Genomic DNA, 27,399 nt, shown 5'->3' on the forward strand with positions numbered 1-27,399 from the left:
CAGCTCCTACAATCCACATTGCTCCAATCATACCTGCTTATCCTCCACAGTTGTGAAGCCCCATCCCTCTCTTTCCTCTTCTGGTTTTACTTCCTTCATCCTGCTTTGGTTTAGCTCTTCAACCTGTCTCTTTAAACAATACTTTCAACTTCTCACTCTTCTTGCTTTCTTTTCCTTCTGCAACACTTACCCAAATGTGGATTGATCCATCCTTCTTTGCTCCTAAAACCACTCTAAGTAAATCACTCGACCATGTGCACTAGAACCATTAACTCTTGGTCTGTGCCCTCACCTGAGCCCTTAACACACAGTCTGGCAGCCTCCTCCATGCCGCTAACTAGCTCTGTGTTTCTTTGCCAACCTTGCACTCCCCTCTTTGCTGAACTCTGATATACACTCACCAAGTTCTAAACCATTTCCTAAGTATGTCTCGAATCTAAAAGCCTCTTTTCATTGCTTCTCTGCAGCACATCAACTCAATTGGTCTCCTTTCCTCTTCTCCAAAATATTCTTTCTGTTGCCAAAGTGATCTTCCTAATATGCAGGTACCATCATGTTCAGCACATACTTAATATCCTTCAGTAACTCCCTCCCTACTGTTTGCTGAATAAGTCTCACTCATAGCTTGGCCAAGGTGCTTTGTGAGCAAGCCTCTGTTTACCTCTCTTACATTCCCTCCCAATTCTTCTAACCTGCACCCTATGCACTCAATTACTTGTACTTCCTCAGCTGTGTCATATTCTGTCGCATCTCCGTGTATCTCATATGCTACCTTCTTTGCAGGGAATACCCTGTTTTTCTTTATCTACCTGGATAATTCCTACTGTCTTTTTGGGTTCATTCAAGTGTCACTGCTTGTCAGCTCTGGTACAGAGTCTTCCCAAACCCTTCCTCTTAGAACCCACCACCAGGCTGGTTGAGTATCTCCCTTTGCTCTTCTGTAGTGCCGATCTCTATGAAGTACTTACCATGCCTGCCAGCAATTGGCACACAGGAAATGGCTAGTAAATGAATGAATAAGTTAAGACATCCCATTTCCATAAACTAACAATAAGAACTATCAAAGCATTTCATTTTACATGTGCGTTTGTAATAGAGATTTCGAAAACTGTGGAGCTGGTTTTGGTAGGGTATGTATTACAGAGTGACTGATACTCCAATTATCTGGTTCCTGGGCAGCCCAAATGCTCAGGTAACTATCTTAGGAAAACCAAAGACTTGACTGAGAGCTACCACTTTCTGAACAATGCTGGGAGTCCAACAGTTTCTTAGGCCCCTGGGGTTGTCTTCTCATTCCCCTCCTGGCAGCAAGATGGCTTCAGGAGCTGTGGCATCACATCTCTATGCAACAACACTTAAGAGTCAAACAAAGCTCCGTTTCTCTCTTGTGTTTCTTTGTTAAAGAGGCAACAGAAATCCTTTCCCAAACTCCTCCCCCATCTGTACCATCAGAATATTTTTCTCCAATCTCACAGCCAAAACCAGGTCACATTCCAAACCTCTAAACTGGTTACAGAAATGGGGAATGGGGGCAGATCAATGAGGATTTACTTGAATCACTTAAGGGTCTAGGGCACTAGTACACAATTAAGGTCTGTCCTCAAGGACATGGAGAGAAATGACAGTTGAATAGCCAACTCTCAGTCTTTGCTAAAACAAGTGACATAGTAGAACAAATATTGGATTTAGAGTCAGGCACACTGTAATTGGATTTCCATTTCTGTTGTTTCCTATTTGTGTGACCTTGGGCACCTTCCTTATCTCCCTGAGATTCAATCTCCTCATCTATAAGATGAGGATACCAAAATCTAATTTTTAAGATTACCAAGAAGATTAAATAAAATAACATCTATAATGTTGCTAACCCACAACGAACATTCATTCACTTAAAAATATTTTTGGACACTTACTATGTGCCAGGCACTCTGCCAGGGATATAGGGGTGAATGAGACAGATATGATCCTCCCTTCGTATAATTTATTAACAATTGATGTTAGTTTTTTAAAGTTTTCTAATTTTGCCAAGAAGTTCAGTCTTCTAATTTTGCCATGATGAGGATGACAGCAAAATCTAACTTTTTAAAATTTATTTCATTTCATTTCATTTCATTTCATTTCATTTCATTTCATTGAGACGGAGTCTCGCTCTGTCACCCAGCCTGGAGTGCATTGGCACGATCTCGGCTCACTGCAAACTCCGCCTCCCAGGTTCACGCCATTCTCCCGCCTCAGCCTCCGGAGTAGCTGGGACGGCAGGCGCCCACCACCATGCCCAGCTAATTTTTTTTTTTTGAATTTTTAATAGAGACAGGGTTTCACTGTGTTAGCCAGGATGGTCTTGATCTCCTGACCTCATGATCCGCTCACCTTGGCCTCCCAAAGTGCTGGGATAATGGGCGTGAGCCACCGTGCAAGGCCAAAATCTAACTTTTAAGATTACCAAGGAGATTAAATAAAATAACATCTATAATGTTGCTAACCCACAACAAACATTCATTCACTTAAAAATATTTTTTGAACACTTACTATGTGCCAGGCACTCTGCCAGGGATGTAGGGGTGAATGAGACAGATATGATCCCCTCGTCATATAATTTACTAACAATCGATGTTAGTTTTTAAAGTTTTCTAATTTTGCCAAGAAATTCAGAAGCACTTTGATTACCTTGACGATCAAGTTTTAAAGAAACCTAATGTCTCAGACGTGCTTACAGCTTCTGAGATTTTATATTTAATGTGTGATTCAAAACTTTTTTTTGCTTTATTCTATTTAATTAAAAGTTTCCTACTAGTTCAACCATTGTGGAAGACTGTGTGGCAATTCCTCAAGGATCTAGAACTAGAAATACCATTTGACCCAGCCATCCCATTACTGGGTATATACCCAAAGGATTATAAATCATGCTGCTATAAAGACACATGTACACGTATGTTTATTGCGGCACTATTCACAATAGCGAAGACTTGGAACCAACCCAAATGTCCACCAATGATAGACTGGATTAAGAAAATGTGGCACATATACACCATAGAATACTACGCAGCCATAAAAAAGGATGAGTTCATGTCCTTTGTAGGGACATGGATGCAGCTGGAAACCATCATTCTGAGCAAACTATCGCAAGGACAGAAAGCCAAACACCGCATGTATCTCACTCATAGGTGGGAATTGAACAATGAGAACACTTGGATACAGGGTGGGGAACATCACACACTGGGGCTTGTCTTGGGGTGGGGGGAGCTGGGAGGGATAGCATTAGGAGATATACCTAATGTAAATGATGAGTTAACGGGTGCAGCACACCAACATGGCACATGTATACATATGTAACAAACCTGCCCATTGAGCACATGTACCCTAGAACTTAAAGTATAATAAATAAATAAACAAATAATAAAAGTTTCCTGTCAAGAAAATGAAAAGACAAGCCACAGACTGGGAGAAAATGTTTGCAAAAGATATATCAGATAATAGGCTGTTACTCGAAATACAGGAATAAATCTTACAATTCAGCAACAAGCATATAAACAATCCAGTTTTAAAATGGACCAAAGAATTACACAGACACCTCACCAACAAAGGTATAGATGGCAAATAAACGTTTGAAAAGATGCTCCACAGCCTGTCATCAGGGAAATGCAAAATAAAGCAGCATCGAGATACTACTGTAAACCTATTACAATGTCCCAAATCCAGAACCCTGACAACACCCAGTGCTGGTTGAGGATGTGGAGCAACAGGAATTCTCATTCATTGCTGGTGGGTATGCCAATGATATAGCCACTTTGGAAGACAGTTTGGCAGTTTCTTACAAAACTAAACATTTTCTTAGCATATGATCCAGCAGTCGTGCTCCTTGGTATTTACCCAGAGGAGCTGAAAACACATGTCCACAGAAAAGCCTGCACATGAATGTTTCTGGCAGCTTTATTCATAAGTGCCCAAAGTGGGAAACAACTAAAATGTCCTTCAGTAGGTGAATGGAAAAATAAACCGTGGTACCTCCAGACAATAAAATAATGTTCAACACTAAAAGGAAATGAGCAATTCGACCATGAAAAGGCATGGAGAAACCTTAAATGCATCTTCGGTAAGTGAAAGAAGACAAACTGAAAGGCTCCATGTGTACATATGATTCCAACTATGCAACATTCTGGAAGGGCTAACCTATGGAGCCAGTAAAAGATCAGGGCGTGCCAGGGTTTAGGGGAAAGGGGGAAATGAATAGGCAGAGCACAGATGGTTTTTAGGATAGTGAAACTATTCTGTATGATACTCTAATGGTGGAGACATGCCATTATATGTTTTTCCAAAGCTATAGAGTGTACAATGTCAAGAGTGAACATTAATGTAAATTATGAACTCTGGGTGATAATGATCTGTCAATGTAGATTCATCTGTTATAACAAATGTATCACTCTGGTGGGAGACGCTGATAGTGGGTGAGGCTGTGAGTGTGCTGGGGACAGACAATATATGGGAACTCCCTGATAACTTTTGCTCAATTTTACCATGAACCTAAAGCTGCTCTAAGGAATAAAGTTTATTGAAACAAAACACAATTATCAGAGACATTTGTATTTTTGTGAGTATACTGTCACTATGAATACCATCCTGTTCCTAACCTAAAGATGACTGGCAAAGTGCAATTTTTAGAAAGTGGACAATGAAGACAATATCCAAAACAACCTTATAAGCCTAGAAAAAAGTTCAGATACATATGGTCACCTTATCTGAGTAGTCATGTACCTGGTCCAGAGTCAAGGCAGATGCAATTCACAGGAAGGGTTAACCTCCATTTAGTAGGAACAATCAGGTAATTAGAGTGACCCATTCCCCAGCCAGGTCCACTGAGAGTTTTTCCTCTTTTATATCAAATAAACAACATAGTTAAGAGGGATTATCAAGATACATTTGCTATGTTTTGGTGATAAAACAAAAAAATGTTCTATTAATCACAAACTCTATCCCATTACAAAAGTTTACTGTTTTGAGTTGGACTGCGTTATTTTTCAGCGAACACTCACTCCCTCCCACCTTTTCCTCAGAGCAGAATATGTTTTTCTACCTTTGGGCTTAGCTATGTGACGTGCTTTGGCCACTGGAAATTAGCAGATGTGACGCAAGCAGCAGCCCTCAATATGATTGAGTGGTGGACACACTGTGTTGTTCTCCAGTGATCTGCCTGGAGAGCAGGGCCTTTTTGGCCTCTGGCCCATCATCCTAAGTTGCAGAATAAAAAATGTAGAGGTGACCCAAACCCAACCCCAAACCTAGAAACAAACCCAGCCAACGTGCAACTTGAAGCAGAGCTGCCCTGCCCGGCTGAACTTGCATCAGCCCAGCTGAAGTTGACTGTGAGTGTGAGAATAAGTGCTTGCTATTGTGAGCCACTGAGCTGTGGAGAGTTTTGCCATTATGGTGGCAATAACTGTTTTACAGCTATAATCAGAAGTGTAAAGGTCAGGTTGCTATGACTCCTCTAATAGTAATGGACTTGGCTCCATTTACCTCACTCTGCACTGCTCTATGAAACTAGGGATTCAGATTTCAAGGTGTTTTAGTGCCTTGAAGGCCCAGGGGATCCCCATCAGATCCCTGTGAAATTTGAAGGGAGGTGGAAGGAGACAGAGATGGGTGTCCCTGGGGTTAGTGAAGAGGAGCTAGAATTTGGGACTTCTAGGGCCATAGCAACAATGGGAAAAATAGTGGAAGAGACTATACCTGCATTCAGGTTAGCAGGCATGCTGTTCGGCATTTACTTAAAAAAACGGGATGTCCTCCTTTGGAGGAAGATGTACAAAGAGTTATTTTAGAACACAGGTAAGTTATGTTTTTTAACAGCCAACTGTTGAGATCAGCAAAATTATAACCTAGGAAAAGTGTCACTTTCGAGGTAAAAACTGCATATATTTAGAGAAATGATACACTGTATATGCTTGCAGTGGGAATGTCAATTGGTCTAAACCCTTTGGAAAACTTTGGAGTAACTGGGAAAACAAACACATATTGGGTAAAGTTGAAGAAGATCGTATCTTATGAGACAGTGGTTTTGCTGCTGGGTATGTACCATAGGCCAATGGGTCTCAACAGGACTGGTGCCACACCTGGGAGGCAGGTCTGCTTATAATAGTGACGGAGGGTGTGTGCGTGTGTGTGTGTGTGTGTGTGTGTTACTGCCATTTAATAGGTAAGAGCCAGATATCCTGTATGTCCTGAAATTTGGATGGTCTCATTGAAAAAAGAATTGTCCTGGGTCCTTCATGACTTTAGAAGGATTAGTAGAACATTTATATAGATGGGAAACCTGATTATAATTATCTAAGAGTATAATATAACCCTCTTTTAGATATAAATAATAAGTACTCTGTAAGGTCTTAATTGTATGCCAAATTTTTCAGAGATGCAACTACTAAATAAAGGCAGCCTGAATTGTGTTTTGTTCAGAACGTTACCAAGAGTTCTTCACATCACCAATAGTTGCATCACTTGCAATGTTTGAGTTACCAGTCTCACAATCTTCTATCACTCTTCATCTGTGAAATGCCTCATCATGTCTCCTAATGTAGTGTAGTGTATTTGTGGTTACTGACATATTGAAACACATATTATTTTATTAAAATTACTGTTCTTACATTTTTACTTTACATCATAGAAAGTATATTGCAGTGATTTTTTAAAATGTGTGAAGATAAGTTATGAATTTCATTTCAAGATAGTAAGTGGGGTGATACAAAATATTTATTAATAAAGAGTATATCAGGTCTGATTGTGGTAAGAACTACAGCCCAAGATTAATTCACGTATGTGCCCAAAGGTAACATTAGGTAGAATTGTGTTCTCCAATACAATAGTTATTAATCTCATTAATTAAAACTAAACAGACTAAGAATGTGATTCTTCAGTCATGCTAGCTACATTTCAAGTGCTCCATAGCCACATGTGGCAAGTGGCAACAGTCTTGTTGAGTGCAGATATAGGACATTTCCATCATTGCAGAAAGTTCTTTTGGACATTTGGCAACAATATTTATGGTATCAAAAAACTGGAAACAACCTACAAATATCTCACTTATCCATTCCCCTTTTAAGAAACAGGGGACATGAAAGAATGGATAAGTAAGGCAACAGGGGACAGGGAAATGCATGAGAAAGTGAGATATTACACAGCAATGAAAATGAATGCTTACGTGTATCAACACAAATGAATCTCATAAATAACGAGTGAACAAAGCAAAAAGAAGACATGCATTTTTAGAGCATTTAAACATAAAATAGTACTATATGTGGTTTATGGATCCATATATAGCAAAGATATTTTTAAAATGCATGAGGTTGATAAATAAAATATTCAGGTTAGCAGTTACCTATGGCAGCAAGGGAGGAAATGGAGAGGAGTAAAATGGAGGTTTACCTGCAATGGTAATGTTTCATTTCTTCATGGGTGAGGAAGGCATATAAGAATTCATTATTCTTTATATGTTTTTGATATAAAGAATATAAGTTTTAAATGTATTTTTATATATTAGATATTGCAAAATAATTTTTTCAGTGAAGAAACATTCATGAGCTCCTAAGGGCATGGAGACCTGTTTTGCTCATGGTTCTATCCTTAATGCCAAACAAAGTTCCTGGCACAGAGTAGATGCTCAATTAATATTTGTTGAATAGTCAGCCAAACATATAAAGTAAAACTTCACATATTATAGTTTGGACTCTAACACAGATGTAATGTGCTTCCATCCCACCCAATCAGGGTATCCAGTAACATAAACTCTTTTTTTTTTTTAAGAGACAAGGTCTCACTCAGTTCCCAGGCTGGAGTACAGTGGTGTAATCATAGCTTACTGCAGCCTTAAACTCCTGGGCTCAGGTGATCCTTCCACTTGAACTTTCAGGTAGCTAAGACTACAGGTACATGCCACTATGCTTGGCTATTTTTTTTTGTATTATTATTCTTATTATTTTTGTAGAGACAGTGTCTCACTATGTTGCCTGGCTGGTCTCAAACTCTTGGCCTGAAGCGATCCTCCCGCCTTGGCTTCCCAAAGTGCTGGGGTGATAGGTGTGAGCCACCATGTCTGATCAGAAACATTTTCTTAATCATGCATTAAAGTTACAAATATCTATTAAGGGCCAGCTATAGGGCAGGAGCTCCTCCAATGTTAGGGATACAACAATGAACATAAACTAACTAAATACGGCAGGAGAGGGAATACAGATAATAAAGAAAAAATAAGTACAGTAGATAGTAAGTCACATGGAGACAAGTGCCCTTAAGAAAAATAAAGCTGGAAAGGGAAGGGGAAGAGAAAACGTTAGATGTTAGGCATTATTAAATAGGGTAGTCAGGTTGTTCTCTTTGAACATGTGACCTTTTAGCTAAGATTTGAAGTGAGGGAGGGGGTGATGAGCATCTGAGTGGGAGGGAAGAGCGTATACAGACCTCAAGGCAGTGGCTGCTAGGAAAAAGAGGCCAGCAGGGCAGAAGGAGTCTGAGTGCCTGGGGGAGGGTCAGAGACTGGGCAGAGCTTTCTAAATCACTGTAAGGACTTTGGCTTTTATTCTATGTAATACTGAGGATTTGCAGCAAAGGAATGACATCACCTGGCTTACATGTTTAAAGAATCACTCTCTTTTGAGAATGAGTGATGGTAGAGAAGTAGAAACAGGGAGACCAGTTAAGATATTATCACAGTCATTCAAGTCAGAGATGATGGCAGCTAGAACCAGAGTAGCAACAGAGGAGGTGATAAGAAGTAGTCAGATGCTTGGCTTATTTCGAAGATGTGGGCACAGCTATCATGTATCCAGGGTATGAGGAAAAAAAAAAAAAGAGCACTCAGGGATAACAAGAAGATTTTTGGCTTGGAGCTGCCATTTGCTGAGAAGAGGCAGGGAGCTGGTTGGATGGGGTTGGAAGTGCAGTTCAGTTTGGGAAGTGTTAAGTTTGAAATGTTTACTAGGCACCCAAATGGAGTTGCTAAGTACATAGCTGGTATATGAGCTTGGGGTTCAAGGGACACGTAGAGGCTAGAGGAATAAATTGGAGAGCCATTGGCATATAGGTGGTATTTAAAGGCAAAAAATAAGATCAGATCATCCAGGGAGTAACTGTAACTAGCAAAGAAGAGAGGACCAAGGGCCATGTCTTGAGGCACTGCAATGTATAGAAGTCAGGAAAAGGAGGGGGTGGAGGATCAGATAATGAGGTAGTAGACATCCATGCAAAGGCAGTGCCTTGGAAACCGAGTTGAGAAAGTACTTAAAGGAGGGGAGGAGTGACCAACTGTGTCAAATTATGCTCAGGATTTAAGAGGATGACAATAATAGACCATTGTATTAAGCAAAATGAAGGTTATGGAGGACCTTGGCCTGGGTAGTTCTGGAGGAGTGGTACAAGGGGTGTGAGACGCTTCTTGTACAGGGCTCAGGAGAGAAAGGAATAAAAAGATAGACAACTCTTTTGAGGCCATTTTCTGACTAATATGACTTTTAGACAGAAAGAGAATCCATGTATTCCTGACTAAATAGACACCAATACATACTGGAATCCAGAAATCTAAACATATCATATCTTATCTCAAAAGGATAGAACACAAAGCAGCAAGAAAAGTTCACTTAAGTATAAGAGTTTTCTTCACTTTCTAGAAACGAAAAGAACCACCCAGAGAAACTGTCTGAACTAGGGATCCTGGTAGAAGAAATACTCACCTAAGTGAGTTGATCAACTTTCTCTAATTTTATGTGATGTTAAATAAGCCTCCTTTAGTTGTCATTGAATCAGATTTTCCTACTTGTACATTAGTGATTGGAAAAATAGATTAGCTCAGCTCTATTATGTTATTTGCTAGAAAAGCCACTTATCTCATGAGAACTTTAACCCCAGGGACCAATTAACCTGTCGATTTATCCAGGATCAATACAGATGATTCTCAGATAAGTCAAGCTTAACATTCAAGAATCACGACAGAAAACCAAGTGTGGTCATGCGTGCCTGTAGTCCCAGCTACTCAGGAAGCAGAGGTGGCAGGATCTCTTGAGCCCAGGAATTTGAGGCTGTAGTTGTGCAATGACTGCATCTGCGAGCAGTCACTGCACTCCAGCCTGGGCAATATAGCAAGACCCTGCCTCTTAAAAAAAAAAAAAATAGAACCCCCAGTGAGCTCAGGAGAGTTAATAAACAAGATGTGCCGGAAGGACAGGCCTCCGACCCCTACACCTGCCTCCTCTCACCTTTACTCAGCCACTGTCTAAGGGGAAAGACTTACATGTGAAAGACTGACTTTAGCTTATCATCAGAAACACTTTTGGACACCCTTCAACAGCTGCTGTCAGACCAAGAGCTGAAGAAAAAAGAATAGACAAAGCAATTTCCTTCTTACAGTAAAATAGTTTGCTAAGTTATTATAATATAACCCCAGCGCAGTCCATTATAACAGAGGGTTAATTTTCTAATATAAGGCACTATTAGCTCTTCAAAAAATACAAGTTAAAACAGTGTCCAGAATTTTTCAGTAGGAATCAGTAAAGGAAGGAATACTTTTACAATTAAAAATTCTTATGGAATATGAGCAAATTATTGTTAGAGCTGAGAAAGCTGAAAGAGCTAAGAAGACAGACAATTTTCATCACATTTACAGAACTGAATAGTATTTATTGGATACATTCTTTCAATTTAAGTATTCCCTTTGTAGAATTAACTATTTTAACAGACAACAAAAATCTTAAAATGTGTTGAAGAAAGTCTTTTTTTTTTTTTTTGGTTGCTTTTTTGATGAGAATTTCCCCTTGCTCCAAAAACCAAAATGCAATCAGATATTTGTAGTCTTTTCCTCAAACAGAACATTTTCACATGAGCTCTTTATGTCGCGAGTAGAAAAAAATGAACTTTTTGTTCTCTCTGAACATATACACCCTCTAGTGGTTCTAGAATTTAATAATAATAAAAAAAAAGAATGAGAAATAACTGTATGAGCTAATAACTCGAATTATAGACTCTAGAGAGAAAGAATGCCTTAACCCTCATGCAGTGCGGGTAGGAAGGTAAATTGGAGGAGCCACTATGGAGAATAGCTTGGAGGTTCCTCAAAAATCTTGAAATAGAATTACCATATGATCCTGCAATCCCACTGCTAAGTAAATATCCAAAAGATAGGAAATCAGAATATCACAGCAATAGCTACATACCCATGTTTACTGCAGCACTATTCACAATAGCCAAGATATGGAATCAACCGAGGTGTCCATAAGCAGCTGAATGGAAGAAGACAATGGGATACTATTCAGCCATAAAAAATAATAAAATTCTGTCATTTGTAGCAACAGGGATGAAACCAGACGACATTATGTTAAGTGAAACAAGCCAGGCATTGAAAGACAAACATCGCATGTTCTCACTCATGTGGGAGCTAAAAAATATTGAACTCAGAGAGAGAGAGAGTAGAATAATAGTTACCAGAGCCTGGGAAGTGTAGTTGGGAGGCAGGGGATAAAGAGGGGTTGGTTAGAGGGTTCAAAAATACAGTTAGATAGAATGAATAAGATCTACTGTTCAGTAGCACAATAGTGCAACTATAGTTAATAATAATTTAATGTATATGTAAAAATAACTAAAGAATGGAATTGAAGTATTCTTAACACAAATAAATTCTTGTGGTGATGAATATCCTAATTACACTGATTTTATTATTACGTTATATGCTTGTATCAAAATATCACATGTACCCCATCAATACATACAACTAATATAGATCCATAATAATCAAAAATTATAAATGTCTTATAAAAATATTGCAAGGAGGGAATTATAAGAAAATTAGGGTTTGGCATATTAGAATATACTAGTCTGCATATTAAGTTTATCTTTGAATGTTGTCTCGGTATCTGTGGATTTGACACATTTGTAAAAGTTAGGGGAGAAATTAAGAAACTATTATCTGAGGAATAATCATAAACTTATTTAAATCTGAAAAGAGAAATTAAACATTCATTTGTAATGTAAAATACTTATATAAGCATTCAATATTTAAGTGCATTCCATGTTATATAAAGAGTATACTAGCATTCAACATTTATATGTATTTCACTTTATACTATATATTCACTGTGTTCTAATACCACAAATTATAGGGCCTTAGAAATCAACCAGTCTGTTTTCCTCATTTTACAGGTAAGAAAATTGAAGCCAAGGGAAGTTAAGTGCTTTGCTGAAGGCTGCAGTCATGCAGTGGTAAGATCAGAATTCAGATTTCTTGAATCTCAACAAAATGTTTCTCCCACTACCCCAGAATGATGAAGTAAAAAGTGGTACCCACAGCAAAGACTAAAATCCAGACATAAAAATAAATAATTTCATCCTTCTATGACAGAGACTAATAAGGGGACCCAATTTAGATTGGAGAACTTTTCTCTGCAGACCAAGAAGAGACTAAGTAAAGGAAATAAGCGGTTCAGGGAGCAGGGAGAATGCAAAGGTGCATGAGCTTTCTCACTGCTGAGGTGAAAAAGAGACCATCTTAGAAGAACTGAAAGATGGCCTGGAGTGTAGGGACCAGGACAGAGTCCCCAAAAGGCTCTGGGGAGACAGACAGGCCTGCCCAAGCAGACCGTGTAGGCCTGGACTGGGTTTATCCTCACAGTAAAAAAATTCACAGACAGATGTTAAGCAAAGGGGCCATGTGACTATATTTTGACTCTTTAAATTTTTTTGCCCTTGAATATACAAACTACATATACATGATCAAAGTCAGGAAAATAGTATACATTAAAAATTATCTCCCTCTTATTTCTGTCCTACAACCTCCAAGTTCTCTGTCCTGGACCAAATAACTTAAATGTCCATCAGCTGGAGACAGGTATATCTGCATATAATGTGGCTGTTAAAAGGGAAATTAAGAGGAATGAAGTCTATACTCTATTTGGTTAGGAATGCACAGTGTAGAATGGTATGCCTTGCTAGCCACCTGTGTAAAAAGTGGAGGCATTGTATAGAATGCTACTTTTTGGTTAAAAAAAAAGGAAGAACTGTACGTAAATGCTTGCCCATGCATAGAGTACCTCTGGAAGGATTTGCAAGACAGTGTTGACCCTTGGGAGGGGAATCAGTGACTGGGAGTTGGGGTGGAAAGCTGACTTAATTCTCATTCGATTTTCTGTTGTCTCTTTGAATCTGTGCTATGTGCATGCCTTTTAAAAGCTTAGAAAGTAAACACATAAAGAAAATCATTCCTCCCAGCTTCTTCCACACATACTGTCTCCCTCTTATTCCATTCACCTGCCTGTGGGAAGCTGGCCCAGCCTTTTGCCTGCTGTGCGGCCTCCACCCTCAAATCTGCACTCACTCCTTGATTACATGACCCTAGCCAACCTCCACTTTCTGAATTAATTCTTCACCAATTGATGTTAATCCCTTTTAGAAATGTTACATGCCTCATGGGAAAGCTTCTGCTTGAACTCAACCCTGCTGATAATCTTAATTTATTCTAACAACAAATTACATCATTCAGACTTCTGTATATCACTCTTGCTTCCTATTCTTTCTATTCTGTCATCCCAAGTTTTCCTTGCCCATGGAAAACTGAAAACTGTAACTATTATAAAATGTTTATGATAAAAAGTAACTTGATTTAAATTTCAGTAGTAAAGCTGAGATAATTTTAGAGTTGAGGCTTGATAGGAACGCCCCTTTTGAAAGACTGTGAGACCAAAGTGCAGGAATGAGTTGACCATGTGTACCTTTGATCCCTGAGAAACTGCCTTGTCCTAACATGTTCTGTTGCAGAAAAGGAAGCGGCAAAAACACATTTTAATGATGCATTCTATATATATATAGAGAGAGAGAGAGACAGAGAATACGTATACGATTGACATCTCATTACCTAAAGTTAATCTACAGAAGTATCTATCATATTATCAAACTACAGGAATCTGAAGCTTAGCACTCTCCACAAAGTAGTAATTTCCGTCCATAGTATTAGCCTTCAATTTTGGTTCTGTTGAGTTCAGCTACATGTTTTAAATTATTCTATTTATCTAAATTCAGAAGACAAAAGCTTTTTTTGAGTGATACTTCCCTTCAACCAAAATGGGAGAATGCAGAAAACTGTTAAACCAAGGACCTTTCTTAAAGTGTCTTCCAACACACTTATGGGATCAGTCATAATATTTATATATACTCAAGCACTTTGAAATCTCAAGCTGTTTTAACCATCTGTCATGTTGGTGTTAAACTTCGGTCATTTTAATGTGAAACAAAGGTCAGCAGCAAGTTTGTCTTATTCTTTTCCTATTAGTGAAATCCTTTATAGCTACTGAACTCTGCTTAAACTCCCAACAAAGTCACTAGTGCATACTCCTGTTATCTAGGTCACATGGAATATTATGATTGTTCACAAACAAAGTACACAGAAGAAAATTAAAAACACAAATTAGTATTTAAAGTATTATAAACAGCCAAACATACAAGCCTTTACATATTTGGCACTGATTATAATGACACATGTATATCTAAGACTAACCTCTTGTATGTACACAGCATCAATTCAATTGTCTATGTATCTCAAATAGGACAGCATGGATACTTCTTCATCCTTCATTCTAGAACCTATACTGTAAAGATTATTTCAATTTTTGTTAAATTTTTGGTCTTTAAAATAAAGATATGTTATTTATTTTTGAAGCTCATTCTCTCAGTTTATTGTTTAATTACAAAATAATATCTTTTGTCTTCCAATATGTATCCCTGATTTACCTGGAGATTTTTTCTAAATTTTTAACTCTGACCATAAAGAAAATTAGCTAATATTCATCAGGATAGTAAATTGAACATAATTATTTTATTATAAGGGTTAGCCATCATATAAAAAGTAAGGGCTTAGAATTATGCATTAAAATCATGACAAATGAGGAACAGTATTTGAATATACCCATTTAGTTCCCTTTAAATGAGCTTTAGCCCGTCTAAGAGATACATTCTTCTGTATAGTATTTTTGCCATCGTTGGCACCTAGTTAATTCATCCATCCATTGACCATAAATGCATTGAGCACCTACTATGAGCCAGGATCATTCTTAGTGCTGGAAAGCCAGTAGTGATTACAACAATAACTTACCCTCTGAGAACTTACACTTTAAATGAAAGAAATAAACACATGAACAAGTAAGTAGTAAATTACAGACTAAAATAAGAAGGGTAATAGGACAGAGAGTGACTAGGGGAGGCACTATTGTAGTTGTGGTGATGGATGCTGGCCTCTCTGGGGAGGTTGCATCTGAGCTGATACCCAATCATGAGATGTCAGAACAGCGCTTTCCAGGGAGAAGAGGCAGCAGCAAGAACAAGAAACCTGGGCTTGCATGTTCAAATAGCAAGAAGGCAGTTTATTAGGGGTGAGAGGTGGGAGGTGAACTCAGTGAGATGGGCATAGTCCCTCTGAGGAGGGCTCTGTGGCCATGGAAGAAGTTTGTTTTCTGCTCTAATGGCAGTGGGACACCACCACGAGGTCACTCTGGACACTGTGTGGAGACAGGCTGCAGGATGTCGCAAAGATAGTGACTGTAGGAAGATCAAAAGTTTTGGAGCAATCCAGGCAAGAGAGGAGAGGGATTTAGACTGAGGTTTAGCACAATTATGTGTGTGGTGTGTGTACGTGTGTTGGGGGGCAGGGTAGGCAGTACTGGAAGCAGTGGGTGCTGTCAGAAGATTATTGAACAAATGAACCAGTATGGATACTGTGGAACTGACTTTGAAGATAAAGCCAACAAAATTGCCACTGGATCAGATGTGGCTTGTGAAAGAGAAGAGTCAGGGATGATTCCATGGGTTTTGGTCTGAGCAACTAGAAGAATGGAATCACCTGTTACTGAGGGGGGAAGACTGTAAGAGGCACAAGTTTTGGGAGTAGGTAAGAATGGAGAGCTTGATTTTGGACATGGTGGATTTGAGGTACTAGATATCCAAGAGGAAATGTTGAGTAGGCAGTTGCATACATGAATTTAGAAGCTGAAAAGGGAGGTTGTGGCAGAAAATATACTTCAAGGAGGCACAGACTTTCATGAATCCCTTTGAAAGTCTGTTAAAACCCTCAGATTCCTTCTCTGAATATTTTTTTTTTTTTGAGATGGAGTCTCACTGTGTCACCCAGGCTGGCGTGATCTTGGCTCACTGCAAGCTCTGCCTCCCTTGTTCACGCCATCCTCCTGCCTCAGCCTCCTGAGTAGCTGGGACTACAGGTGGCCGCCACCACGCCTGGCTAATTGTTTTTTGTTGTTGTTGATTATTTGTTTGTTTGTTTTTAGTAGAGATGGGGTTTCGCCGTGTTAGCCAGGATGGTCTTGATCTCCTGACCTCGTGATCCACCCCCCTCGGCCTCCCAAAGTGCTAGGATTACAGGCATGAGCCACTGCACCCGACCTGAATAATATTTTAAATGCATAAAATAAAACATTTTTATATTTTTGGTGTATCTAGAATTGGTATAAAAGGAAACAAATTATAACAAAATATGTCATCAAAATATTTTAAAAGTTACCCTATAGTAAAATACATACCTTTAATTAACACATTAAATAATGAGATAAATCAGTGAGCATAGTAACTACAGTTACTTCAAAGCAGTCACACCCATACTTATTTCAAGATATCTGTAAGAAGTGATATGAGATGCAAATATCTGTAGATTTTTAAATTGGAGATACAGTCACAGCTACAGCTAATATTCCTATGGTTTGACTATCTAGGTTGACAATTGCAAGAAATGCTAAATTTCATCTCCGGGTCAGTGAAGATAAAGAAAATGGAGAAATGTGGGCTTAAAGAGGAAAGCAGTTACACGGATGTAGATCCAGATAAGTTTGTAGATACGATGATGATGGGAGAAGGAAGAAATTATCTTCTGTTGTTTTCATTTTCTTAGTGAAATATGATGCAAAACCACCAGTTGGGAGTGTGTGAAGGGGGACAGAAAGGAGATAAGAAACAGTGATCTAGTCCTGCAGGTGAGTGAATGGATTTGAGCTACAGAGTCAGACCCATAAAGGCCATAGATTCATGGTCATAAATTAAAATAAGGTCCCATCAGTGCAGTCATGTTTTTATTCAATCAGATTTGGCTGCTCAGGTGCTGGCCACAGTTGGCTGGCAATCTAAATTATCTTTCAACCTAAGTTCATATGCGTGCATTTATCATCAAAAGGCCCTGAGAAAAGATGATGAGACATGTCTGTTTCAGTGTAGTTTTATGTCTTTAGTTTTTAAATTATAAATAATTCAAACACTGGAAACTGACTAGTCCACTGGGAGCAGAGAAGTTCATTGTTAACAACCGGGGTGCATATTAGGAGAGTGTGTGCACCTTGGGCTCCTGTGGCTGATGCTGCGAGGAGCTGAGTGTGAACATAAAAGTTTCAAGTTTAATGGGACCTGCAGAGGCCAAAAGCTTGTGGCCAGTCCTGTAGAATACAGCATACACCAAAGCAGTCCAACAGGAACAAACACCACCCCATCTGACAACTTTTTATACTTTTGCACGATTTTGAAAATGCTTGTAAATTTACCCAAATCACAGTCATCCTATTTTAATTTATTTACAGATTAAATCTGTATGAAAATTAAAAGAGACAAATAAATCATCAAGAAATTTGCGCCTGTTTAAATATCTTCGATCTTATTCCTGTATTTGGCAAATAATCTCTGTGTACATGCTCCATTTCTTTATCAAGTCTTTTATTTACATGTTTGTTTCAATGTTGTTTTAGAAGTCCAGTTCCTTGATAAGGAGTCATGTCTGTATTTGGAAAAACCCAGTGTTTCCTACTGTATCCTGCATCCAGGGAACATTAATCACCAGCATTTTCAATTTCATATAAAGTAAATTTAATTTTCATATGAAATACCTCCATCTCAGTCACTGGGTTCTATTTTATTAATTAATAGTTCTACATACCATGCTCATGGATAGGAAGAATCAATATCGTGAAAATGGCCATACTGCCGAAGGTAATTTATAGATTCAATGCCATCCCCATCAAGCTACCAATGAGTTTCTTCACAGAATTGGAAAAAACTGCTTTAAAGTTCATATGGAACCAAAAAAGAGCCCGCATCTCCAAGACAATCCTAAGTCAAAAGAACAAAGCTGGAGGCATCACGCTACCTGACTTCAAACTATACTACAAGGCTACAGTAACCAAAACAGCATGGTACTGGTACCAAAACAGAGATATAGACCAATGGAACAGAACAGAGTCCTCAGAAATAATACCACACATCTACAGCCATGTGATCTTTGACAAACCTGAGAGAAACAAGAAATGGGGAAAGGATTCCCTATTTAATAAATGGTGCTGGGAAAATTGGCTAGCCATAAGTAGAAAGCTGAAACTGGATCCTTTCCTTACTCCTTATACGAAAATTAATTCAAGATGGATTAGAGACTTAAATGTTAGACCTAATACCATAAAAATCCTAGAGGAAAACCTAGGTAGTACCATTCAGGACATAGGCATGGGCAAAGACTTCATGTCTAAAACACCAAAAGCAACGGCAGCAAAAGCCAAAATTGACAAATGGGATCTCATTAAATTAAAGAGCTTCTGCACAGCAAAAGAAACTACCATCAGAGTGAACAGGCAACCTACAGAATGGGAGAAAATTTTTGCAATCTACTCATCTGACAAAGGGCTAATATCCAGAACCTACAAAGAACTCAAACAAATTTACAAGAAAAAAACAAACAACCCCATCAAAAAGTGGGCAAAGGATATGAACAGACATTTCTCAAAAGAAGACATTCATACAGCCAACAGACACATGAAAAAATGCTCATCATCACTGGCCATCAGAGAAATGCAAATCAAAACCACAATGAGATACCATCTCACACCAGTTAGAATGGCGATCATTAAAAAGTCAGGAAACAACAGGTGCTGGAGAGGATGTGGAGAAATAGGAACACTTTTACACTGTTGGTGGGATTGTAAACTAGTTCAACCATTATGGAAAACAGTATGGCGATTCCTCAAGGATCTAGAACTAGATGTACCATATGACCCAGCCATCCCATTACTGGGTATATACCCAAAGGATTATAAATTATGCTGCTATAAAGACACATGCACACATATGTTTATTGCAGCACTATTCACAATAGCAAAGACTTGGAATCAACCCAAATGTCCATCAGTGACAGACTGGATTAAGAAAATGTGGCACATATACACCATGGAATACTATGCAGCCATCAAAAAGGATGAGTTTGCGTCCTTTGTAGGGACATGGATGCAGCTGGAAACCATCATTCTTAGCAAACTATCACAAGAACAGAAAACCAAACACCGCATGTTCTCATTCATAGGTGGGAACTGAACAATAAGATCACTTGGACTCAGGAAGGGGAACATCACACACAGGGGCCTATCATGGGGAGGGGGGAGGGGGGAGGGATTGCATTGGGAGTTATACCTGATGTAAATGATGAGTTGATGGGTGCAGCACACCAACATGGCACAAGTATACATATGTAACAAACCTGCACGTTATGCACATGTACCCTACAACTTAAAGTATAATAATAATAAATAAATTTTTTAAAAAAATAGTTCTAATATGCCCATAAAACAGCTACTTTATCCGCTTGGATAAAAAGTATGTTAAATTTACCATTTTAAAATGAAAGCAACAGTTTATAATAGTTATTCAAATAGAGGCTTTAACTGGTTTGCAGAAGAGATAATATAGATATCTTTTATCTATCACACAGTACTCAGCCACAGTCAAAGTGGAGGATGCAAAGGTTGGTCATCAAATTGGGAAGTAAGAGGATACTGCTGAAGAGAAAAGCCAATATAGGTTTCAGTTATACATCCACAGGCAGATACTGTTAGTGTGTGCATCTAAAATGAAAATCTAGAAAGACTGGAAAAGCCTTGACAAATGGAAATGAAATTTCAACATTACGTCTACTGCTAAAGGGCACTTCCAAAGCTGTTAGATTAATTTATAAAAAAAGAAATGTAGTTTTCAAATATTCTTCTTTAGCTGAGCGTGGTGGCTCATGCCTGTAATCCCAGCACTGTGGGAGGCTGAGTCGGGTGAATCACTTGAGGTCAGGGGTACAAGACTAGCCTCCCCAATGTGGTGAAACCCCATCTGTACTAAAAATACAAAAATTAGCCAGGTGTGGTGGTGTGCACCTGTAGTCCCAGCTACTGGGTAGGCTGAAGCAAGAGAATCGCTTGAATCCAGGAGGCAGATGTTTCAGTGAGCCGAGGTCGTGCCACTGCACTCCAGCCTGGGTGACGACTCTGTCTCAAAAAAAAAAAGAAAAAAAAGAAAGAAGTATTCTGCTTCAGACTCTTTGCGTCAAAAGACAATTTAAAGACAAGTGGAAAACTTAAACACACTGAAGTTTAGGAATTATATTAGTGTTCATTCTGATTAGGTGCAATTCTTGCATTGTGATTACATAGAAGAATGTTCTCATTCTTGCTGGATGAATGCAGAAGTATGTAGGGCTGAGGTGTCTTATTGTCTACAACTTAAAGTTTTAGATGGTTCAAAAAAAGTGTGTGATGTGTGTAAAAGAAAGAAAAAGAAAGAAGAGGGGAAGGAAAATGTGAGGAAGTGTTAATTAGTGGAAGTCAGTGAATGGCATGGGGGTTGTTCACTGTACTCCTTTTTCAAGTTTTCTATATATTTGAAAGTTTTCAAAATAAAAAGCTGTGGGGAAAAAATCCACATAAATATATATGTAAATTTATAAGAGACATACCTATAACAAAACAAGTAGGTAATAATTTATACAGTATAAACACATTTTTTAAAAATTACAGTATGAATTTTATACAAACAGTTCAAAATCAAAAGCATTCAGTAGGATGTTTTATATTTACAAGAAGTATAATATAAATGAAGAATAAGATTCTTATATTCACAAGAATTATAATATAAATGAAGAATAAGATTCTCACTGTCTGGTCTTCACTCTTTGATAAGTCACATAATTCTCTAGGCATGTGCCCGATCAATCTCTAATCACGAATGAAATCTCAGTGTAGTTTAGAAATCACTGTTTCATCAGTCCCCAGTTTTTCAAGTTCTCCAAAGAGGGCATTTCCTATTTTCACCACTCTCAAAAGTTCTATTCCTGACTTCACAGATTATCTGATTTCCAATTTCAGAAACAACAGAAATATCAGATGGGAAGTCCTTCACCTGCATGCTACCAAATTTACAAATTATCTGCACTTGCTCTGTGGTAGATGCTGCCATTTAACTAATCTGTCATTCCCAAATCTTAACTCTCTTGCCTTCTCCTACTACAAGGGTAAAAAAAAAAAATCTTTCCCAGTCCCCCTTGTAGTTATGAGTGGCCATGGGACACAGTACTGGCCAATGAGCTGCAAGCACAAGTCTCCCGGAGGCCTCTGGAAACACTTTCCTGATTAAATGACCAAGTGTAGCCAATACCATCCCTTCCCCCCTTTTCCTGCCTTAAGCACAGTTTGAAAGGAAAAGATGAAGGCAAATGCAGTGATGTCAACCCCTTAGTGCTGACATCAACTTGCAGAAGCAATGTCAGCAACTGCTTACCCTAAATTGCTTGTCATACAAGGAAAATGAATATCTGCTTGAGTGAGGTACTATTGGTAGCTGGGTTTTCTGTTATTTGCAAGTGAAAGCACTCCTAACTGCTACTGATCTCACTCTTTCCTCCCTTTACAATTGAAGAGAGCACCCTTAGATGGGACTGTGGATCCCATCATTCTCCACCTTCTCAGAGGCCCCCTTCTATTGATTGCAACCCTCCCCCAGCCCCTCAGTATCTTCAGCCTTCCCCTCTCCTCCAGTTATTTCACATTACCAGTGCTTAAACACACTCAGGTCTCTCTCATATTAAACAAAAATGAAACCGTCCCTTGGCTTCCCATCTTCCTCCAGCTACAGCCTTATCTTTATCTCCCTTTCATTAACATTCTTCTTACAAGAACTGTCTACATTCACTATCTCCAATTCCTTATTTCCCATTCATTTCTCAACCCGCTGCATCTGGATTCACCCCTGACCACTTGACTGAAACTGTTAAGCGGTCACCAGCAACATCCTCAATGCAAAATCCAATGGGAACTGTTTTGTTCTTATCTTATTTGACCTCTTTGTAGCATTTGGCATGATGATCATTCAGTCCAATTTGAAAGACTTTCCTTCCTTGAATGTTTAAAAGCATTCTTTGTTTTTCTTCTCCTCTCTGGCAGATCCTTCTAAGCCTCCTCTTATTTTGCAAACCCTTTGGGTATTGGTATGAAATTAATATTTTTATGCTGGTGTCTCCTCAGTCTTTATCACCAAAGCAGCTCCCCACTGGACATCCTGAAACGTCCCAAAGACTACCCCCAAATCTGCTTCTTCTCCCGTGCTGTCTTTCTCCATGCATGACACCACAACCACCCATGTGCCCAAGGTGTCTGGAAAAATCCTTGATGCCCCTTCCTCTTCCTTGTTTCTTGAAACCTGTTAATCAGTAGGTCCTCCTCTTGAATCTGCCCATTTCGCTTAGTGCCACTAATCTCATCCCAGGTCAGGCTTTTTCCGTTATCAGTTCCCTAACACCTCTCTCTTGCTTGACCCCATCTCTCTGCTGCAGCTGAAGTGAACTTAGTTTAGTTTCTCCATAGCTGCCAACCTCTCTTTCATCTCTGGGCTTTCATACACGTTATTTCCTCTAACTATGATTCTTTCCACAAGGCTCAGCATCATTACTAATAATCTTTCCATTCTCAGTTTAAGCATTACTTCCCTGGTACCCGAGGCTGCAATGGATGCTTCTGCTGTGTATTGCTATAACATATTAGACTCCCACTATCAATGTTTCTGTTTTGTTCCACAAGGATACTTTTCATCTTTAGTAACCAGTCTCTTCCAATAGACTTTCCAATTGGATTATAATGCTAGGCTTTTAATTTTATTTGCACCAAGCCTACAACTGTCTATATAAGATTGGCACTCATCAAAGGTTGCTGATCAACTTCATGGAATATGAAAGATTTCCATTTATATTTAAGAACCACTTACTGTAAAATGAAAAAGAAACAAAAATGCTGGAAAACATAGTCATTAAAATGACTTTGGTCTCATTAAAAGTTATGTTCCACTTACTGGAATGTTTAAAAGCAAAAAGTGATTCTCCATTATCCCTGAGGTATATAAATTAGTTATTTCCTATTGCAATACAAATTTCTAGAAAGAATAACTATACAGAATACGTATATTTCACTACATCTATAGACATTGTTCAAGTAGAAAAATGTATAAAATGCACTCAAGAGCCTTGACATGACATATAAATGTAAAATCTAAATCATATAAGTATTAATAATCATCAGAGAAGCAGAGGCCAACAAGACTTAAAACAATGTAAAAATAAAACTCTTATGTAACAGTGTTACAAGTAAATTCAGAAAAAACAATGTGACATTATTGAAACATCCAGCTTATTTCCAGGATTTACTGCAATTAGTTTTCTCTACTTAATATGCATGTGCTTCAGATTATTAAACTAAGAAGCACATTTGTATGATGAACCAAAGGCTGAAACTTTCATCAGCTGAAACTTTTCACACATTTTCAACAATCTAATTGCCAACAAAGTATAACTTAGTGTGCAAAATGCTACTAAAGTACAGATAAATTTTAGCGTGAGCTAACTATTTTTTTTATTTCAAGGAGGAAATATATTTTTTTCCTGTTATATAAGCTATGTTGATAAAGCATAAGATCAAAAGGCTATATTGTCATATTTATTGCTAAAGCAAAACATATTCCAGTACAATAACATAACTTGTCAAAGGAAAAGTCTCTAAATACCAACACAGTCAACATCCAAAAAAAAAAAAATAGATAAAAAAGCAAAAAGTTCAAGGAAAAAAAATCAATTTTAGATTTTACCTGTGATCTTTTAAGTCAAATATGAGTTGGCTTAGGTATATGACTTGGGGCAAAATCTTTGGCAAAAAAAAAAAATAAGCTAGTCTCTTCCTTCAAGTTCCATATTCATCTGCTGTAGGATCCAGATCATTTCCTAAAAATATTATTATATAGTTTATTTGCAGATAAGACTCCATACTGTGTTTCCTTTTATCTATAGAATTCGATTTAAGCTCCCTGAATGTAGGTTGCAATGATGTCTTATTGCCCATTAAGCCCCACACAACATTATTATAGATAATAAGGGCCTGAAAACAAATTAATAAACCCCACATTACATATTGTGGCACACTACGTTTTGGAATCTGCATTGGTCACAGACTGGGGTGGCTGACTGCCTCAAAACACTTCTCTGGTTGCCTGCCTTTCTCTAGTTAAAAACTCCACTCCCTGACCACAGGACTGGGCACACAAACCAAGCTTAGCTAAGCATCCTTCTGAACCTTAGAAACTGATTCAGAGAAAGAGGAGCTCTTTTCCTTTCTGACCTCAGAGCTATTTGGATATGAACCTTGGTACCATAGAGGCTGCTTCTCCAGCTTCAAGGACAAGCTGGTTTTTATAGTTCACACACAGGGAAAGCAGAGAGGGGAGACAGGCCAGATGGGCCAGACCCCCCAAAGCCAGCTTCACCCCTGATCTTCCACAGTGAGGTTAGGAGAGCCAATAAATTCTACTTACTTAATTTCACAAGGTCATGTAAGGATTCCATCACTAGAAGCCAGAATTCTAACTAGTACAGACCCAGAATTGTATTACTGTAAGAACTCTTGGAATTCATGGGGTCCAAATCCTCATGTTACGTATTAGGAACATGGATTAGTTAGAGAGGTTAAGTATCTTGCCCCAAGTCCCACAGTGAACTGTAAGGAAGCAAGACACTGTGGCTGTAGGCTGGCTCACTCTGCACTCAACTCCTCTGTTGCTTGCCTTACTGTACTCCAGGGGCTGGGAACTGAAAACATTTCCCCATCTTCCCGTAGCTAGAGTGCAGGCATACGGCCGAAGCTTCTGACAAACAGAGGTGTCTGCCCAGGACTCGGATGAGAAACAAGCATCGAGACAGAATTTGTGTCTTCTGGAGAGCATGGAGGCGGAGCCACGTGGTTCTTCTGAGAAAACTGAGGTGGACTCTCTGGCATGCTGTGTCCTACCTGCCGAGGGCAGCAGTAGCTCCCTAGAACCCTTGGTATTTTCAGTTTTTGTTTTGACCGAAGTGTCCAAAATGGTTGATACGGCTCTCCCAAAATTCTGTGAGCCACCTAATAACTTCCAATAAACCCCTTTCAGGTTAAATTAATTAGAATGCTGTTTGAGACCAATAAATTTGACTTAGATAGAATTTGGTACCTGGAAGTGGGGTGCTGCCACCTGAAATGTAGAACTGGATTACTGAAGGAGGTGGGGCTTTGAGCAAAGATACAAATATTGGAAACCAGAAAGCTGTAACTCTTGTGATGCAGTAACATCAAAGTGTGTCAGACTGTCCCACCCTGCCCCCCAGAAAGCAGACCACGTGCTGCGAATGTTCTGTTAGAAGAAAGAGTAAGAAAAATTTGGTCCAGCATGAAAATGTTTAACAGGATTTGGAAAATAATTCTTCGTACGCAGAGTTCCCAAATTCCTTCCCAAATTCAGCATCATTTAGATTATTTTTAACTACGTCAAAAACTGAAAAACCAACCAACCAACAGCACAAAAACCCACAAAAAACTTAAACAAGTTGGGGGTTTATTTTTCTAATACCTGTAGAATAATGGACATTAAAGGGAGAATTAGTCTACCCATTTCATGTGCTCAACAGAGCAATCCTAAATCATCAATGAAAAAGTAAAACGATGGGAAATGTGCTAAGAGGAGAGGAGTAGGTCACATGCTGCAGAAATATCTCATTAAGATCACTTTGTATTTTGCTCATGTATATTGCTTTGCAGCTCAAAACATACTTTCACATTCTCTCCCCGTCCCTTTCTATCCTTCTTCCTTCCTCTTGTCCCCTTCTCCCTGCTGTCTTTCTTTTACAACCCCACAAACCTACATGCATCTGAGCAAGCATTATTATTATTATTCTTGTTTCAGACACAAAGAAACTGAGACTTTAAAAAGTTTGGTAACTTCCTCAACATTAAAAATTATGTTAACTAGACTCAATATTAACCATAAATAGAATGGATCCAGGGTTTTGTGAGGCCTGAAGCTAATACAAGTTATGGAAGTTTTGTTAAAAACTGCAGATAAAATGTCTTAGAAAACTTACAAAAGCATCTTGACTGTGTGAGCACAATGGTAAGGACTTGGAAGGGGACCGCACCAATGAGGTGGCTGGAGCTTAAGTTTCACTAGCTTTACAGTGAATATGCCTCTGCTCTTTCTATAATGTGGTTCTTGTTTTAATTTTAAAATGTAATATTATTTTGTATTTTAATTATAGTTTAGCCAACATTCTATTTCTCTCTTCATTTTTAATCATTGGGAGAGGAAGAGGCAAGTGGAAACAGAACAGAAATTTTCCCCATGGCACCAGTATTTCTAGGAAATGCTATTTCTCCTCATAGGAGTCAGAGTAGGGTTCCTGCCTTCTCCCATCCCCGACTTCACCTCTCTAAGCCTCAATCTCTCCATACGTAAACATGGAAGCTGGAGGTATATTGAATGTTATGGTGCAGTGAAAAGTTAGTTCATTGCATAAACTGAATTGAAGCCTTGAGAGGCCTGGTCCCTTAATGATCAGATCCAAAGCAAGTCCATTTCAGTTGCAGTGTGGGGAAAGCAAGGGCACTGTCGGAAAGGGCCCAGTGGGCCTAGGGCTGCACAGCCCAGGACACATGAGACCTCATTAGAGGGCACTAGGACAGAAGAGAGGCGTGCGGGGACATGGGATCCTAATGTAGAGGAGACTGGAACATAGGATGGGGATGGAGGTGGGGCAGAGGAAAAACTAAAGTGAACTTTACCAAGTTTTTTGTTTTTTTTTTGTCTGGGATCATCATCCTAAATTCACAATTCAGCTTACACAGAATCCACAAATATATACTGCCATAATTAATGTCAAGACTGTTTTAATGTTGATAAACTTGAAATAAATGTTACAAAATAGGGTATATTCTTGACAAATGCTTAAAGATATTAACATGCTCACAGGCAGCAGGTTATGCGTACTGCATAACCCATATAGCTTAGCACACATTGCCAAGCTCAGAAGGGCTAACTAATGAGTATTATAACTGATGATGGTGAGAAAAAGGAGGGATTCTTAGAGTTGTAACTGTAAAAATATGTGTAGTTACCCATTCCAGTCCCTGCTAGTGCAGTTTCTCTAGAAAAGATTTCCACTGCCATCTTCCATTTATGGACTAAAAGACAAAACACAACTTCTAAAGAATCCTAATAACAAATAATAGAAACGAACAAAAGCAT

At 38.7% G+C, this 27,399-nt stretch overlaps 1 long non-coding RNA gene across 3 annotated transcripts in view; it reads right to left on the reverse strand.

Moving 5' to 3' along the window:
• The window catches only part of LOC105463516 (uncharacterized), an 83,220-nt gene that overhangs the window by 5,156 nt on the left and 50,665 nt on the right, over window positions 1-27,399 (reverse strand). Inside the window, exon 5 of one of the 3 annotated variants that reach the window (XR_011620889.1) lies at window positions 20,132-20,303. The exons of the other annotated variants lie outside the window; for them this stretch is intronic. This is a non-coding gene — a long non-coding RNA (uncharacterized lncRNA). Of the gene's footprint in view, window positions 1-20,131; window positions 20,304-27,399 lie in introns of those variants that run through there. 3 annotated transcript variants of the gene reach the window in all.

The sequence above is a fragment of the Macaca nemestrina genome, chromosome 3, assembly GCF_043159975.1.
Source record: "Macaca nemestrina isolate mMacNem1 chromosome 3, mMacNem.hap1, whole genome shotgun sequence".
In the NCBI taxonomy this organism is placed as follows: domain Eukaryota; kingdom Metazoa; phylum Chordata; class Mammalia; order Primates; family Cercopithecidae; genus Macaca; species Macaca nemestrina.